Below are 18,137 nucleotides of genomic sequence, written 5' to 3'. Positions count from 1 at the left end.
CACGTGTCCCACCAGGGATGCAAACATTCTTGACCACTGCTACACCACAATAAAGGATGCCTATTGCTCTGTTCCCCATGCAGCTTTGGGACTCTCTGATCAATGCCTGCTCCACCTCATTCCTACCTACAGGCAGAAATCGATTGGTGACTTGGATCTCCAGCTACCTCATTGACAGGCCACAGTATGTCAGGCTGAGGGACACCACACCTGACACTGTGATCAGCAGCACCGGACCACCCCAGGGTCCTGGCCCCTTTTCTCTTAACCCTGTACACCTTTGACTTCAGACACAATGCTGAGCTGTGTCACATACTGTTCACAAATGACACAGGGCTGGACAGCAAACTGGACTGGACAACAAACACCAACCACCTGTACAGGAAGGGACAGAGGAGGTTGTACTTTCTGAGGAGGCTCCGGTCATTTAACATCTGCAGGAAACTCCTGTGGATGTTCTGCCAGTGTCCTCTTCTACACCGTGGTGTCTGTGCACATCCAAGAAGGACACATCCAGATGGACAAACTGATCAGGCGGGCTGGCTCCGTGGTTGTCATGAAGCTGGACTCTCTGCTGATGGTGGCAGAGAAGAGAACAATGGACAAACTGCTGGACATTATGGACGATGCCAGTCAGCCTCTGCACACCGTCATCAGCAACCAGAGGAGCCTCTTCAGCCACAGACTGCTGCTTCCCAAGTACAGGACCAACAGACTGAGAAACTCCTTTGTCCCTCAGTCCATCAGACTGTACAACTCCTCACTCAGGGGGAGGAGGAGGAACAGGAAGACAGAGGACGGGAAGGAGAGCAACAGTAGGAGCCAGTAAACCACTATTGATCAGTATGTCTGGTATTTGTTGTTTATTTATATTTATATTTGCAATCTGTTTTTACTTTCATTTTTGATACTCTGTGTGCTTCTTAGCCTGTGTGCTGATATACAGTGCTGCAGGAACCTCAATTTCCCTGAGAGTCTTCCCAAGGGATCAATAAAGTTTTATCAAATCTAATCTAAGCTAAATTAAAATATGCAAAACTGTAGTCAAGACAGTAAAGAAGTGGACGGATGAGTTGAGGCAGAAGCTACAGGCCTGTTTTCACTGCACAGACTGGAGCATCTTTGAAGCTGCATCCACAGACACTCATGTGACATCTTACATCAGCTTTTGTGAGGCTCTGTGTGTGCAGACCAAAACCTTCTGCACATACAGCAACAACAAACCTTTGTTTACTGGGAAACTGAGGCAGCTCCGCCAGAAGGAGAAGGAGGCCTACAGAACGGGAAGCAGGTTCCTGTACAAGCAGACCAGAAGCACGCGGACAAAGGAGATCAGAGTAGCAAAGAGGAGCTACACTGATGAGCTGAAAAAACAATTCTCAGCCAATGACCCTGTGACACTGTGGAGAGGTCTTCAGCATGTCACCAACAACAGGAGACCAACCCTAAAACCTGTGGAGAACCCCAGACTGGCTGAGAAGCTGAACATCTTTTATGCCAGATTTGAAAGAGGCCCTCTCACACCCCTCACCAACACCAACAACAATGACGTGCCTTTCACCATGGACACCTCCCACCCCTCCTCTGCAGCCCCACCCATACTAACCATCTGTGAAGGGGATGTGTGCCAGACATTTTACAGACAAAAGGTCAAGAAGGGTCCAGGACCTGATGGTGTCTCTCCCTCATGTCTTCACAGTAAATTTTGAGAGTAAAATATACTCTGCCAGGATAACATTTGGTTCCAGTCCAAATAGAGTTAAATAAACTCTACTATAGAGTGAAATCAGCTCCAATAAGAGTCATTCACAGCATGACAGAGTTGATTTTACCCTGTGATAGAACTGACTTAGCACTGTGATAGAGTATATTTAACTCTGTTTGTTTAATCTCTGTTTGGTTTCCATCTGCCTCCAAACATGACAGGCACAGACTTCAACCAACTGTTAGGTCTGCAGAAAAAAAAATACTGGAGCCAGCCTGACCTCCATCCAGGACTTACATCAGTCAAGGACCAGGAAGCCAGCTGGTAACATCTCTGCAGAACCCTCCCACTCTGGACACACACTATTTAAACTCTTCTCCTCTGGTTGATGTGACAGAGCTCTGTATGTCAGAACAACCAGACACAGGAACAGTTTCTTTCCACAGACCATCACATTGATGAACAACTTAACCTGCCAACAAACTCACTCATTCATATACCTCATGTACAACTTCAATGTGTTTTTCTGAATCCAATGATTTTCAAATCCTCTTCAACCTATATTCAGTTGAATACACCACAAAGACAAGATATTTAATGTTCAAACTGATATGAAAATCAATGTATTGTTTTTATTTACATTTTACACAACATCCCAACTTCATTGGAATTGGGGTTGTATGTTTATATAGTTGTATGTAAAAGTTTGTGCACCTCTGATGACTTTCCTGATTTTCCTTTATAAATCATTGATTGTCTGGATCAGTAATTTCAGTTAAATATATCGTATAGCAGACAAACACAGTGATATTTGAGAAGTGAAATGAAGTTTATAGGATTTACAGAAAGTGTGCAATAATTCTTTAAACAAAATTAGGCAGGTGCATAGATGTGGGCACCCCAACAGAAAAAACTACATCAATATTTAGTAGATCCTCCTTTTGCAGAAATAACAGCCTCTAAACGCTTCCTATAGCTTCCAATGAGAGTCTGGATTCTGGTTGAAGGTATTCTGGACCATTCTTCTTTACAAAACATCTCAGGTTTGTTGGTTTCTGAGCATGGACAGCCCGCTTAAAATCACACCACAGATTTTCAATAATATTCAGGTCTGGGGACCAGGGGTGTAGCACCAAATTCTGGGCCCTAGGTACTAGTCATATTGAAGACCCCCCACCCCCACACAAACACACACACACACACACACTGTTCTTTTTTTATTAACACAAACACCAAATTTCTAATGTGTAGTCAAACCAGGTCTAAATCATGTATACCTTAGATCACACCTGGGAGTCAGAACCCTTTTTAAAGTTGGGGAGCAATATTGAGTTGGGGGGTCTGGGGGACCAAATTGCACCATTTTGTAGAAAAAGGTGCAATTTGGTCCCCCAGACCCCCCAACTCAATATATCTATAGCTTTCAAGCTCACCTCTCTTTTCAAAGAATTTGGTTATCAGCTGCTTTCCCTCATTTAGTTTTCTTTCCACCCTTTTTTCTCTTCTTTTTTGAGATTCGGACGTTGATTTTTTTTTTAGGAAAGACATATTTTATTTCAGCCTAAACACTTGGGCTGCAGCTAATGATTATTTTACTAATCAGTTCATCGGTTGATTTTTTTTTTTTTTTGATTAATCGTTTTGTATTGTTTTTTTACTTACGTGAGTTTTGCCATTATTTCTTTAAGTGAGTTATTATTAAAAGGTCTTTATCACGCAACATCAACGTTTGAGCTTGTAACAAAATTATGTTATATTCTCGTCAAAAACATACTTGTAGTAGTGTTTAGTTTTATTTTGCACATACAAACATCACCAACACACCACAAAGAGATTTCCATCAGGTTTAGATGCCGACAGCAACGATCTCAACCACTGACAACATATTACAGCAAGAGTCCACTAAAGTATTTTAAAGGCCTGACTAAAGTGTAATATGTTATATTTAATAAGATATTTTCATGAAAAAAGACACAAATGTGCAGTTTACTGCATTTTATTTTTTCTTGTGTAAAAACACAGCTTAGATGTGGTTTGACCGAAACAAATTGTCATTAAACTTAAATAAAACAGGGATGAAGTGGAGGTTTAAGAGTCACTCGGTGTTCACAGGAAACACTTATTTGTATATTTATTTATGTTCATTGCTAGCTGGTTTAATCTTTTCTGTTTTGTTTTATCAGATTGTTTTGGTCTGTTTCTCTAAAACTGCATTGTGGCATTATTAGTTATTACTATTATTGTTGTTGTTTCTATTATTATTATTATTGATATATAAAAATAAATGAATAAAATATTACAATTTGTAATACATTTAACTCTTTAATGACAACAAACGCTGAGCCATGAATTATTATACAGAAAACAAATGTTCTGACAGCTGCAACAGCTTAATGCTAACTTTAACATTGAAAACGCCATAGACATGCTAACACATTAGCATTGGTCCTGTTTTTAAGTTATAAAATACATCTATCAACTGTTTCAGAAGACCATAACAGGTCAGATTAACATAAAAAGGTAAATATTACTCACAGACATATGCTCTTTGGGGTTTTACTGGGGAAAGATTCTGATTAAGCAAAATAAAACACTGAATCAACAAAGCACCAGATCGAAGCACTGCTGGTTCAATTGGTTCAAGGTTCAAAGCAAAGCTGCGCTGCAGAAATGGTTGATTTATATGGAAGAAACGAAACATTTGCGGTTAAACAAAGTTATTTAACAACTAATTGATAACTAAATTAGTTGACAACTTTTAATAATTGATTAAATCGATTACTTGTTTCAGCACTACTAAACACCTCTTTCTGTGAGATCCCATTTGGGATGTGTGTGTGTGTGTGTGTGTGTGTGTGTGTGTGTGTGTGTGTGTGTGTGTGTGTGTGTGTGTGTGTGTGTGTGTGGCAGCGTGCCGCCTGTGCACCTGGACTAAACCATTGTACAACTGTGCAGGGGTGGAAGGGCCCTCAGAGATCTTTCAATATTATTGTTAGAGCAGAATTATGTTTTGCAACATTTATACATTCATTCTAATTATATTCTTTTACAACATGAATTGTATGGACATTAATAACATGCAACACAAAAATGTATTTAATGCAAGTTTTTTATGGGCTCCCCCATGCTCTGGGCCCTGGGTACATAGTACCTTTTACCCCCCCAGTCCGACGCCCCTGCTGGGGACTGAGATGGTCATTCCAGAACATCGTACTTGTGCCTCTGCATGAATGCCTTGGTAGATTTTGAGCAGTGTTTAGGGTCATTGTCTTGTTGAAAGATCCAGCCCCGGCGCAACTTCAACTTTGTCACTGATTCATGAACGTTGTTCTCAAGAATCTCAATCAATCAATTTTATTTATATAGCGCCAAATCACAACAAACAGTTGCCCCAAGGTGCTTTATATTGTAAGGCAAGGCCATACAATAATTACGTAAAAACCCCAACGGTCAAAACGACCCCCTGTGAGCAAGCACTTGGCGACAGTGGGAAGGAAAAACTCTCTTTTAACAGTTTAGCTAATTGGTGTGTGTCCTCTGGCTTCATGGATAGATAAAGCTGGGTATCATCTGCGTAACAATGAAAATTTAAGCAATGCTGTCTAATAATACTGCCTAAGGGAATCATGTATAAAGTGAATAAAATTGGTCCTAGCACAGAACCTTGTGGAACTCCATAATTAACCTTAGTCTGTGAAGAAGATTCCCCATTTACATGAACAAATTGTAATCTATTAGATAAATATGAATCAAACCACCGCAGCACAGTGCCTTTAATACCTATGGCATGCTCTAATCTCTGTAATAAAATTTTATGGTCAACAGTATCAAAAGCAGCACTGAGGTCTAGAGAAAGAGTCTAACCAAATACCGGCATCACTGAAAGCAGCCAAAGATAACGATACATCTTTGGGATGGTTATGAGTAATTTTTTCTCTAATAGTTAAAATTTTATTAGCAAAGAAAGTCATGAAGTCATTACTAGTTAAAGTTAAAGGAATACTCGGCTCAATAGAGCTCTGACTCTTTGTCAGCCTGGCTGCAGTGCTGAAACCTGGGGTTGTTCTTATTTTCTTCAATTAGTGATGAGTAGTAAGATGTCCTAGCTTTACGGAGGGCTTTTTTATAGAGCAACAGACTCTTTTTCCAGGCTAAGTGAAGATCTTCTAAATTAGTGAGACGCCATTTCCTCTCCAACTTACGGGTTATCTGCTTTAAGCTGCGAGTTTGTGAGTTATACCACAGAGTCAGACACTTCTGATTTAAAGCTCTCTTTTTCAGAGGAGCTACAGCATCCAAACTTGTCTTCAATGAGGATGTAAAACTATTGACGAGATACTCTATCTCCCTTACAGAGTTTAGGTAGCTACTCTGCTCTGTGTTGGTATATAGCATTAGAGAACATAAAGAAGGAATCATATCCTTAAACCTAGTTACAGCGCTTTCTGAAAGACTTCTAGTGTAATGAAACTTATTCCCCACTGCTGGGTAGTCCATCAGAGTAAATGTAAATGTTATTAAGAAATGATCAGACAGAAGGGGGTTTTCAGGGAATACTGTTAAGTCTTCAATTTCCATACCATAAGTCAGAACAAGATCTAAGATATGATTAAAGTGGTGGGTGGACTCATTTACTTTTTGAGCAAAGCCAATAGAGTCTAATAATAGATTAAATGCAGTGTTGAGGCTGTCATTCTCAGCATCTGTGTGGATGTTAAAATCGCCCACTATAATTATCTTATCTGAGCTAAGCACTAAGTCAGACAAAAGGTCTGAAAATTCACAGAGAAACTCACAGTAACGACCAGGTGGATGATAGATAATAACAAATAAAACTGGTTTTTGGGACTTCCAATTTGGATGGACAAGACTAAGAGACAAGCTTTCAAATGAATTAAAGCTCTGTCTGGGTTTTTGATTAATTAATAAGCTGGAATGGAAGATTGCTGCTAATCCTCCGCCCCGGCCCGTGCTACGAGCATTCTGAGAGTTAGTGTGACTCGGGGGTGTTGACTCATTTAAACTAACATATTCATCCTGCTGTAACCAGGTTTCTGTAAGGCAGAATAAATCAATATGTTGATCCATTATTATATCATTTACTAACGGGGACTTCGAAGAGAGAGACCTAATGTTTAATAGACCACATTTAACTGTTTTAGTCTGTGGTGCAGTTGAAGGTGCTATATTATTTTTTCTTTTTGAATTTTTATGCTTAAATAGATTTTTGCTGGTTATTGGTGGTCTGGGAGCAGGCACCATCTCTACGGGGATGGGGTAATGAGGGGATGGCAGGGGGAGAGAAGCTGCAGAGGGGTGTGTAAGACTACAACTCTGCTTCCTGGTCCCAACCCTGGATAGTCACGGTTTGGAGGATTTAAGAAAGTTGGCCAGATTTCTAGAAATGAGAGCTGCTCCATCCAAAGTGGGATGGATGCCGTCTCTCCTAACAAGACCAGGTTTTCCCCAGAAGCTCTGCCAATTATCTATGAAGCCCACCTCATTTTTTGGACACCACTCAGACAGCCAGCAATTCAAGGAGAACATGCGGCTAAACATGTCAACAATCTGCTGATATTGACTGGAATCCATGTGACCCTCAACTTTAACAAGATTCCCAGTACCTGCCACATAGCCCTACAGCATGATGGAACCACCTCCAAATTTGACTGTAGGTAGTAAATGTTTTTTCTTGGAATGCTGTGTTCTTTTTCAGCCATGATGTTGAACAGTCTTTGTTTTCAGGTCATTTGAGAGTTGTTTAGAGGCTTCCATGTTGCCACTCATTAGAAGAGATGCAAAGAGGAGAAACATTTGTAAATGGCCACCTTAAATACCCTTTCTCATAGTTGGATTTACCTGTGTAAGGTGGTCAAGGGTCAATGAGCTTACCAAACCAATTTTGTGTTCCAATAATTAGTGCTAGTAAGTAAAAGTAAGTCCCTTCGGCTGCTCCCTTGTTTGCCCTCGGTGTTGCCACAGCAAATCTAAGGTGGATCAGCATGTTGAACTGGCACAGATTTTACGCCAGATGCCCTTCCTGACGCAACTCCACATTACATGGAGAAATGTGGCAGGGGTGGGATTTGAACCTGGAGCCTTCTGAACTTGAAATCAAGCACATTAACCACTTGGCCACCACCCCTGCATAAATGTATTCAAATCAATAAAATGACAGGGGTGCCCAAATTTATGCACCTGCCCAATTTTGTTTAATAATTATTGCACACTTTCTGTAAATCCTAGAAACTTCATTTCACTTCTCAAATATCAGTGTGTTTGTCTGCTATATGATATATTTAACTGAAATTTCAGATCCAGACAACCAATGATTTATAAAGTAAAACCATGAAAATTATCAGGGGTCCCCAAACGTTTGCATACAACTGTAGATGCTTGTACAGAGAGAGTACAGTTCAAGCCACAGTCAAATTCTTTGTGTTCTTGTAGATACTTGGTGAATAAAGGCTATTCTGATTCTGATTCTAATAGTACAAGTTGCACTTGTCAAAAAATACCTCAAAGGGGGGAGAAGAATTTTATAAAAAAATATATATCTGAAGTCACACCCTATTTCTGGATGTGTAACTCACTTTTTAATGCAGGACCAAGTTTAACAATGGACAAAGACTTGGTAACACATGGTGCACACCACAGCATGTGCTGTTACATAAGGACTATTAAATTCCAAGATGGAGAAATAGAGATGCAATGTTTAACATACTGGATGTTACTTGACACTGTTTGGACAAAATAAATCATCAAATGGACACAGATTGGCCCATATTGTTGGAAGCACTACAACAAAAACACCAGTCATTTTGATTTTTTTTTTCTTAATCAGCTCTTTATTTTGAGATTTATATGCACTGTTGTACTGTAGCTTTATTATTGACATTTTATTTTTTGTGTTTATTTTGTTTAGTGGTTTGACAGATAATAATAATAATAATAATAATAATAATAATAATATTACGAGCGATGTGACGCACAGTGACGCAAAGCTTATTGATGGTACAGGGAGTCCCAAAGCGGTAGTGCCAAATTTTGAGTCCACAGTGAAACAGAAAATGTCAAATGTTGAATACTTCCTGGCATGAGTGGAGCTAGAGCGGAGGCCAGGGGTGCACTGGACTCCGCTGAAATCTGATTGGACACAGATGACTGACATGTCACAGCACCACACATCTGGTTGAAAAGAGCTGCATTTTGAAATCAGTGACACATATTGACTGCTAGGCCCCTCCAGTACCATAGATGGTGCTGTGTACCACAAAAAGTTCTTATCCACCTTAATAAAAGAAGGAAAACATTTGACTCAAGGAATTCAAATGACACCAAAGTTATACTGATGCGTAAACACCCAAATTTTATGCCAGAAATGAGGTCCAGGTTGTTAAAAGTGGCATTTCTCCTTTAATTTGGGATGCCTTATATATATGTGTTTTTCCCAGTGATTTTTAAACAAGCAGGCAGCTGTTGATTCATGAGATATAAGGTGAAGATGCTCAGGCTGAAAGAAATTCTGGTAATTTACCTCTCCTGTGTTCTGTATAAAATCTGTGTAACCTCTTAATTTTGCTGTCTGAGTGACACACCAGTGACACAACTTTAGATAAATAAATCTAATGTTATTTTCCTTAAACTCGAACTGAAAGCAAATCTCTACAACTTGATATAAATGAATTAAAAATCTAAAATCCAGCTTCCTGATGAAGTGGTGTAGAGGAGGATTTTCTTCAAAAGAAGACCTGAAAGTTCAGCTACAATTTGACAGAAAGTACATTTGAGATGAAAAACTAGATTTGATGTTTTGTGAAAGAAACTTTTGTATTTCTTCATAATTGATGTAAATAAAGTCCAAGACATATTCAGTGACTTGGAAATGTTCATGTTTCCATCCCCTGACTTGTCTAAAGAAAACTGGCAATAAAACTGATTATTATTTACAGGTTTTATCAAGTTTTAGAGATCTGCTTTCAGTTTGAGTTTCAGGAAGGTAACTTTAGAAATTTTTATAATTTTTTTGTATTTCTAGCATTTAAAATGGCTTAAACAAATTAAAATGTGTGAAATTCCAAGTGTTCCAATACTTCTGGAGGGCACAGTATCCTAACCTTATGATGAGTGTAAAATGAGTGTGATATTATTACTGTTTGGTTTAAGAAGGTTTAATTTTCTCTGTTGCATGTAATTAGGGGGGTCGGGGGAGGGGACAGAACTCCCCCAGAAACTGGAAGGTTTTAGTCATGCTAATGCTCCCCTTAAACATTTGCTTAAAAAAAAGTATGAAGGACTAAAATGACACGATGAGATGCTGAAGAGCTTCAGTCGTTCATGTCTGCGACATATACATATTAATAATAATAATAATAATATGTATGCCACCAGTCTTCTCTGCATGAGCCTGATCCTGTCAGATCTCCGAAGCCCAGCAGAGTCAGTCCTGGTTATGGATGGGAGACCTCTTTGTAAAGGTCAGAGCTGTTTCTCTTTCACCTAATAAAACTGGATTTGCATCAGGAAGGGCATCTGGCTTTAAAACTTGAGGATATCTGTACTGGATCTGCTGTGTTGACCCCAAGCAATCAGGAGTAGTCCAAAGACCACTACCACTATAATAATGTGTATCAGAATATGCATAATGTCCGTATAGAATTCACACTGGACTTCCAAAACTACTTAAAGTGCTAAAAATGAGAACAAAATGCTAAAAATTGATGTTGGCATAAGAGAATCTGACTTTTTATCACTTGCAGGGGCAACAGCTGCATCTCCAGTGGGATAAATGGGTTTGACCATAACGTCGTACTAAAGGAAGTAGTACTGTTCTTGTCAGATGGTGGTGCTGATGTCACTCCGGTCGTGCTTCACACACCGTGAGCCGTTTGTTCTGATGTGATTTATGCTGAATCAAAAGAAAGAGTCAAAAATGTGGTGTGTTTACTGATCCAGCAGCAAATCAAATATCCAATCAGGTCATGCTGCTTGGGCCGGACAACACCGTTTCTTTTCTGCCCGTCGGCGTCAGAAATCTGTGGTTTTGTGTTTGCCTGTTGCCCCGGTTTGTTCCACGGCTTGTGTCACGACAATCAAGGCTGGATGCTCGCAGGAGAAGGGAAACGATGCCACCCTCCCATTCTTCAGTCGGCGGCGTGCTGACCCTGTGTGTTTACGATGTGCTGTTTCTATATGACCTAATCTCAAACAAATTGGAAAGATGATTGTCATCTGCAGGGGGCAGGAGCTCCATTATTCTCAACAATAACCTTCAGAAAACCTTTCATGAGGAAACAAGAGAGAAAAAAAATCATGAAGAGAATTATTCAAAAGGCAATTTTCTCACAGTTACACTCCTCCGGCTCATTTGGGCAGAAGTGCTGTGTGATGTGATGAAACATCTTATTTTGTTGTGTGTGAAAAAAAAAAATACCCAAAGAGGGGAGATGGTGGTTCTGAGAGCAGCATGAACGATGAAGGATGAATGCAGTTTAAAACGCAGCACAAAGTAACTGTGCACAAAAAACACAGAAACACCAGCATTCAAACTGCAGATTTCAGTTATAAGTACCGATATAAGCAGCACAAAATTGCTATTTATTTAATTTAAGACATCTGTGTTTTCCAAAGTATCAGTTTTATGTTTTGTTGTGATTGTTGTTTGTTTCTAGTTTGTGAGACCCTGTGAATTGCAACTCATCTACTGAAAAAAAATCTCACATTTGCAGACAATAACTATATGAGGAGGAATCAAAGCATTAAAAAATCAACTATAATAATAACAAAATAAATAACAATAATAAAAGCACCCGCAACAATACACAAAAACATTAAAATTAAAATGGCTATATATATATATATATATATATATATATATGTGTGTGTGTGTGTGTGTGTGTATGTATATATTTATTTTTTTCTAGATCTTTATAATGATAATACTGTGTTATTGTGACCTTCATTGTTCATTTCCTGTTTGTTAATGTAATAAAGTTTTGGGGGGGAAAAAACACTGTGGGAGAGACAACAAGGTGAGTAAAAACACCTCAGTAATATTTAGAACTACAAAGTCTGGAGACCAGTCACAGCGCAGCAAGTAGGCTGAGCGAGTACAAGTGATGTTTGTCATTCAGTGCGAGAAGAGCCGCGGAGGCATCGCGTGTATGCGTTTCATTTGCACATTGAATGCGGAGGATTGTAGCTCTCCCTTCAAGACACCAGGAAAAGTAGCTTGATGTGTCGCTAGTCGCTTTTGAAAAACTAAGTCATTAAGAGGGTTTGGAAAGTCACTAGCTTTAGCGAGAAAGTCACCAAGCTGGCAACACTGGACAAAGTGATGTCACTCTGTGGCTGGTCTCCGCCTCCATTCCCACATGCGCCGAGGAGGCGGAGACCAGCCAGCGACTGAGTCCAATGTCAACAATGAGATTTATAATGTAAAATATGTACACATGCTAAGGTTGCTACCTTTCAGAAATGAAAATAAAGGACGCCCACCACGACTGGCATATTTAATTTTGAAAAAAAAAAAGCATTTAGTCATTCTTGAAACTGTTAATGATAAACTCTTCAGTCACTGAATTGTGCAATAATAAACATAAACATTAAGGAAAACAGACCAATAATTTTAATCTTTAAAGGGACGACATTTTTACATTAAGAAGAGGAAATAAAAAATAAAAATACTTGTTTGCCTCATTGCCACTAACGCTGTCAGGCCAGGGGTTCGACTCGTCCCCCTCGCATCTGCACACTGCAAACGTTTTTGCTTGTTAGAGTTTCAGGTGTAGACATGCCAGCCAATCAGGCAACCAGGCAATCAGGCAATCAGGCAACCAGGCAACCCGTGACAGGACACGGGAAAGTCTGAGGTCTGTCCACTGTCCCTTGCATCAGGTACAGAAATGACATCAGCAGCCCTTAATATTTCCTGTGTTTTATTTTGTTCATTATTCAGTTTTGATGAGTGTGTGAGTGTGTGTGGAACATTTATGAAAATACGGAACAATTCACATCCCATATTGATTCAATATGGGATTATTGTCAAATAAAGGACAATTCTGTATTTTAAGGGACGGGTGGCAACCCTAAAATGCTAACATAAAGACATGCTATTAACATTACACCTTCACTGATGCTAATGTGATACTAATGGGCTAACATTAGCATGAAAACCCAGCTAATGTTAGCATGAACTGACTGAGTGCCTCCGCTGTGGAAAACAGGATTCATAATGTGCTTAAAAAACACAAGGTTTTGCTCAGAAATGGTGTTGAAGGTTTTGTTTGTTTGTAATAACAGTATAACACAATGTCGGTGTATCTCTACTGACCAGATTGTCTTGTAACATCACACAAAAGCTGTAACCCCCCATCATTAACCTCCCCGGCACGTCTCAGCCTCCTGACGGTTGGTCTGCACACGTGCACTGCTAAGCACGTTATTAAGGAGGCTGTGGAACGCGATGACGCTAACAACAACAGTGAGCTCCACAAATGAGCAGGCCAGGCAGTAATTGTGCAGTGCAAGTGCACAGGGTCGGCTTGATCACGACGCTAGGCCTCAGTCCTAATGGGTCCTCTGGAGACTCGGGGCTGCGGCTCCTCCTGCCAATCCAGCACTGTCCTCTTGACACTGGGGCGTCTTAAAGGGGGATGGGGCCGTGCTGTAATTACTGCACACCATCCCGTCACAGAACCTGATGCTCCTAATACCCCTGCAAGCTCCAGGCTGAAAGGCCGAGGTGGCCTGCAGAGTCGGTGAGAGGTTACGGGAGCTTCGTTTGTGATCCCTGCAAACCAGGAACAGCGAAGAGTCCGCTGCAGAGCTGTCAGAGGAATCACGCCTGCGCCAACACCGCCATGGTTTGCTGGTTGTGAGCTGGTGAAGTGAGCGTTCGTGGCAATGTGAAAAATGGTGCACTGCCACTGGGATCAGTTCTTTGTTAAGACATGAAAGACCTCCTCCATTGTTGATCCCTTGACATCACTCACATCATGTGGAAAGGCACGCCCACTTGTAGTGCTTTTTGGGTGTAAATTACTCTCTGATTAACATGTGAAGAGAGCAAGAGAGAAAGGAGAGGAAAGAAAGGTTCCTGTTTGTTGAATTTTATATCTCCCACGCAAAAAAAAAAAATCACGAGAACCACCAGAACATGACGCCCTCCGTCTTCAGAACCGGTGGCACGCTGTCTGCACTGAGAGACGGTTCTACTCAGGACCAATTCAACAGGACCATCTGAAGCTTTCCCCCGGAGCTTCACTAAAGCCGGGAACCAACCAGGGAAAACAAAGAGATGAAAACCGAGAGTGTAAGTTATAGATAGTTATAGATGGACGGCCGACTGTATGGAAATACAGAGAATTAGTTCCAGCTGTAATCGGAATGCTACGGATGCATCCTGATGCCATTCTGAGAGACAAAAGAATTATTTACAAATAAGAGTTGAAATAATTACAAAATTACAGTATTTAATGAGCAGACATTCACCTTATCCAATCAGATCTCTACAGGCTGAGATGTGGAAACCAAATTTCAAATGTTAGAAAACACATTTATAAAAGTAAAAACAGGTTTTTGGATTTTGTAAATGTGTTTGTCAATTTGTTTTGGAAATTCAAATTTGTTTTTGAAAGGTGTTTCTTTTGTAAATATGTTTCTTAACCTGTAAATTTTGTTCTCAATTAGTAAATTTGTTTTCTCATTGTAAATCAGATTTTTACATTTCTAATTTTGTTCTCAATTTTTACATTTGTTTTCTAAATGTGAATTTGTTTTTGCATTTGTAAATTTGTTTTCTAAATGTAAATTTGTTCTTACTTTTGTAAATGAATTTCTCAACTTGTAAGTTTGTTTTAACTTTCGTAAAAAAAAAATTCAAAATTTGTAAATTTATTTTCAAAATGTAAATTTGATTGTACAGATTTCTGAATTTGTTCCTCAGTTTATACATTTGCTTTCTAAATGTGATTTTGTTTTTACATTTGGAAATTTGTTTTCTAAATGTAATTTTTTTTACTTTTGTAAATGTGTTTCTTAGCTTGTAAATTTTTTTTCTCAGTTCGTGTATTTTTCTCAATTTGAACATTTGCTTTCTAAATGCAAATTTGATTTTACATTTGTAAGTTTGGTTTCTAAATATAATTTATTTTTTACTTTTGTAAAAATGATTTTGTTTTAGCATTTGGAAATTTGTTTTCAAAATAATCATTTGCTTTGAATATGTAAATTCATTTTTGAAAGGTAAATTTTTTTTCTTTTGTAAATGTGTTTCTCAACTTTTTTTTTTTTAATTTGTAAATTGTTTTCTAAAACTAAATCTGATTTTACATTTTTAAAAATTTGTTTCTCTGTACATTTGCTTTCTAAATGTGATTTTGTTTTTACATTTGGAAATTTGTTTTCTAAATGTAAATGTTTTCCAAATATATATATATTTTTTTACTTTTGTAAATGTGTTTCTTAGTTTGTAAATTTGTTTCTCAGTTCGTGTATTTTTCTCAGTGTTAATCTGTTTTTAAATGTTTTTTTTTTTTTTTTTTTTTTACTTTTGTAACATAAATTTGGTTTGTGCCTCCTGGTCACTGCACATCAGAAGTGGAATATCATAATTCCTGAATTGGCTAGTATCTCACTGAGGTGTGACTGGTGGAGAGTAGACAAGGGCATAAAATCGTTTGAAATCAGGTGAAAAGGCAACAACTATTTTATGTAGAATCTTACTGGTCCTCATATTATTTGTGTGCATGCTGGTAAAGTCTCAGCCTAATGACGTCCGGAATGGTGTCAAAAACGCGGCCACAAACCTTGAACAGTCTACAATCAGTCACATACCAAGCAAGAGCCACTGACATGGTGCGCCGCACATGCCAAAGTCCAGAAACACTGGTGCGTTCTTTACATGTGTAAGGATTTGTGTGTGAATATCACGCAGCACTCTCATGAATGTTGTCACTGGCTGAGATGATGACATGTTTGCACACACAGTGCTGAGGATGGATGTGGACTATTCCATTGTTATTATGTGAAAGAGGCTGTGAAAATTCCCCCTGACGTTTAGCAGAAAAGCATTGAAATGAATAATAAAATAAAATTAATAATAAAATAATAATAATTATAAAAACAACAAGAAATGTGAAGGAAGCCACTCGCGGACTTGCAGAATGATGTCCAGGAGCTGCTACATGTCAATATACACACTAGTGACTGTCCTCTTCTCCTGCAAATGACCACACATTCACCCTTTCTCTCTCTCTCACTCACACACACACACACCACACACACACACACACACACACACACACACACACACACACACACACACACACACACACACACACACACACACACCACACACACACAGACACGCCCAGGTGCTGCTATGCAAAGTGCTCACTACACACCGGGAACAGCTTGAGGATTAAGGACCTTGACCAAGGGCCCTTAGTGATTTTCCAGTCTGACGGGGATTTGAAGCCCACCGATTTGACCAATATGGTCCTGCAGATGTCTGCCTTGGTGCTACACTCTCTCTTAGTTTGTGTGTGTTTTTTTTTTTTTTGTATTTCTTGTTTTTGCACTCTGCTCGCCCCCTATGCTCTCTTACTCCAGAGAAGAGCTCATAAATGCTGGATGTTGGAACGTTGTTGCCGGTTTTTACTGAACCAGGGAGTTTCACAGATGTTTTTGTTGGAGGAGCAGCAGCTCTGCTTGAAGCTTACAGAAGACACCTGAGGGGGAAGTGAGCAGGAGCGCTGCTAAAGCTGCGCACAGTGCTCCCATCTAGCCACCTCCCCAACGTAACACTCTCTGTCAAACAAGATAGATGAATTGCTGTCCCTCCTCAACAGGACAAACTTAGACTTTGGAAGATCCAGCGCATTATGTTTCACTGAAACCTGGCTCCGTGAACATATCTGAGCCATGAACTCGATAAATTCAGACAGCACATCATGTGTCATTACGCGTACAGGAACATTCTTGACCACTGCTACACAACAATAAAGGACGCGTGTCGCTCTGTTTCCCCTGCAGCTCTGGGACTCTCTGATCACTGTCTGAGAGCCTGTGCTGACCAGCTGGCCCCCATCTTCACCCAGATTTTCAACAGATCTCTGAAGCTGTGTGTGGTTCCTTCCTGCTTCAAATGCTCCATTATTAACCCAGTCACAAACAAACTCTCCATAACAGGACTAAATGACTACAGGCCCATCAGCCTGACTTCTGCAGTCATGAAGTCTTTTGAAAAGCTGGTGTTGAGCCACCTGAAAGACATCACGGGACCCCTGCTGGACCTCCTGCAGTTTGCCTACTGGACATGGGACTGACTGCATTACATCCTGCAGCACCCAGACTCTGCAGAGACATATGAGAGGATCCTGTTTGTGTTCTTCAGCTCGGCGTTCAACACCATCATCCTCCACAAAAAAACTTCTCCAACCTCTCTGTGCCAGCTCCCACCTGTCAGTGGATCTGCGGCTTCCTGATGGACAGGACACAGCAGGTGAGGCTTGGTGAACCTCACATCCAGCACACGGACAATCAACACTGGCGCCCCTCAGGGGTGTGTGCTCTCCCCACTGCTCTGCTCCATCTACACAAATGACTGTACCTCAGGGAACCCCTCTGTTAAACTCCTGAAGTTTGCGGATCCTCATCCAGGATGGTGATGAGGTTCAGGCAGGGGCGTAGGTTTGCATATGGACCATAGGGACAAGTCACAACCAATATTTTGGGATGGCAAAATAGTCCCTACCAATATTTAGCATTTTTGTTTATATAACAAAATCATTCACTATTTTTCTGCGAACTCGATACTATAATTTTAGTCGTCATGTTTGTGTTTTCGACGTGCCAGAGTGACAGGGTTACCCATGTTGCAATTTCATTGGCTCACGTTCTTCTCACATGGCCGTAAACAAAGCGCATCTCGTGGCAGGCAGTGCTTCATTTGTAAAGTGGGAGGTCCCGGAGCGCAGAGGATGGGTGGCTCCGGTGCAGTGTTGCCAGATGTACGATAATTATCGTATTTGTACGATAGTTTTGCCCTCTGCACGATGTACGATCAATAATGGGAAAAAATCCAATATGTACGATAATTTCAGTTGGTTGCCCAAACACGCATCTCTCTCTGACACCCAAGAATCATTTTGCAGGCGTTGCACTCAGGCGGCATCAAAGACACACCACACACAGGGCTGCTGCAGGCTTTGGGCGACCGGGACAAAGTCATTTGAAAGCCCGCCCCCTCTCATACAGAGTAATGAGTTCCATCCAATCTGTACCGTGACAGGAAGATTCCCCAAACAACTTTTTTTTTTGAAACTTTATTTCAACAAATGCAACAACAAACGAACAAAACACAAGAGCAAAGAGATATACAAGAAAAATAAAAAAAAGTTCAAGTTCCTTATGGAGGTGTCAACATTTT

General features: G+C 40.0%; 1 long non-coding RNA gene across 1 annotated transcript; it reads right to left on the bottom strand.

Annotated features, from left to right (window-relative positions):
* Window positions 1-1,652: 1,652 nt before the first annotated feature.
* LOC117503916 lies at window positions 1,653-16,842 on the bottom strand. Its single transcript, XR_004558694.1, has 3 exons — window positions 16,762-16,842; window positions 12,832-12,836; window positions 1,653-1,684 (listed from the first exon to the last, which is right to left on the bottom strand). It is a non-coding gene; the product is annotated as an uncharacterized LOC117503916 (long non-coding RNA).
* Window positions 16,843-18,137: the final 1,295 nt, after the last annotated feature.

This window comes from Thalassophryne amazonica, chromosome 22 (assembly GCF_902500255.1).
Source record: "Thalassophryne amazonica chromosome 22, fThaAma1.1, whole genome shotgun sequence".
NCBI lineage: Eukaryota > Metazoa > Chordata > Actinopteri > Batrachoidiformes > Batrachoididae > Thalassophryne > Thalassophryne amazonica.
The sequence above is the reverse complement of the archived record's forward strand: the minus strand, read 5'-3'. Positions and strand labels throughout refer to the sequence as shown.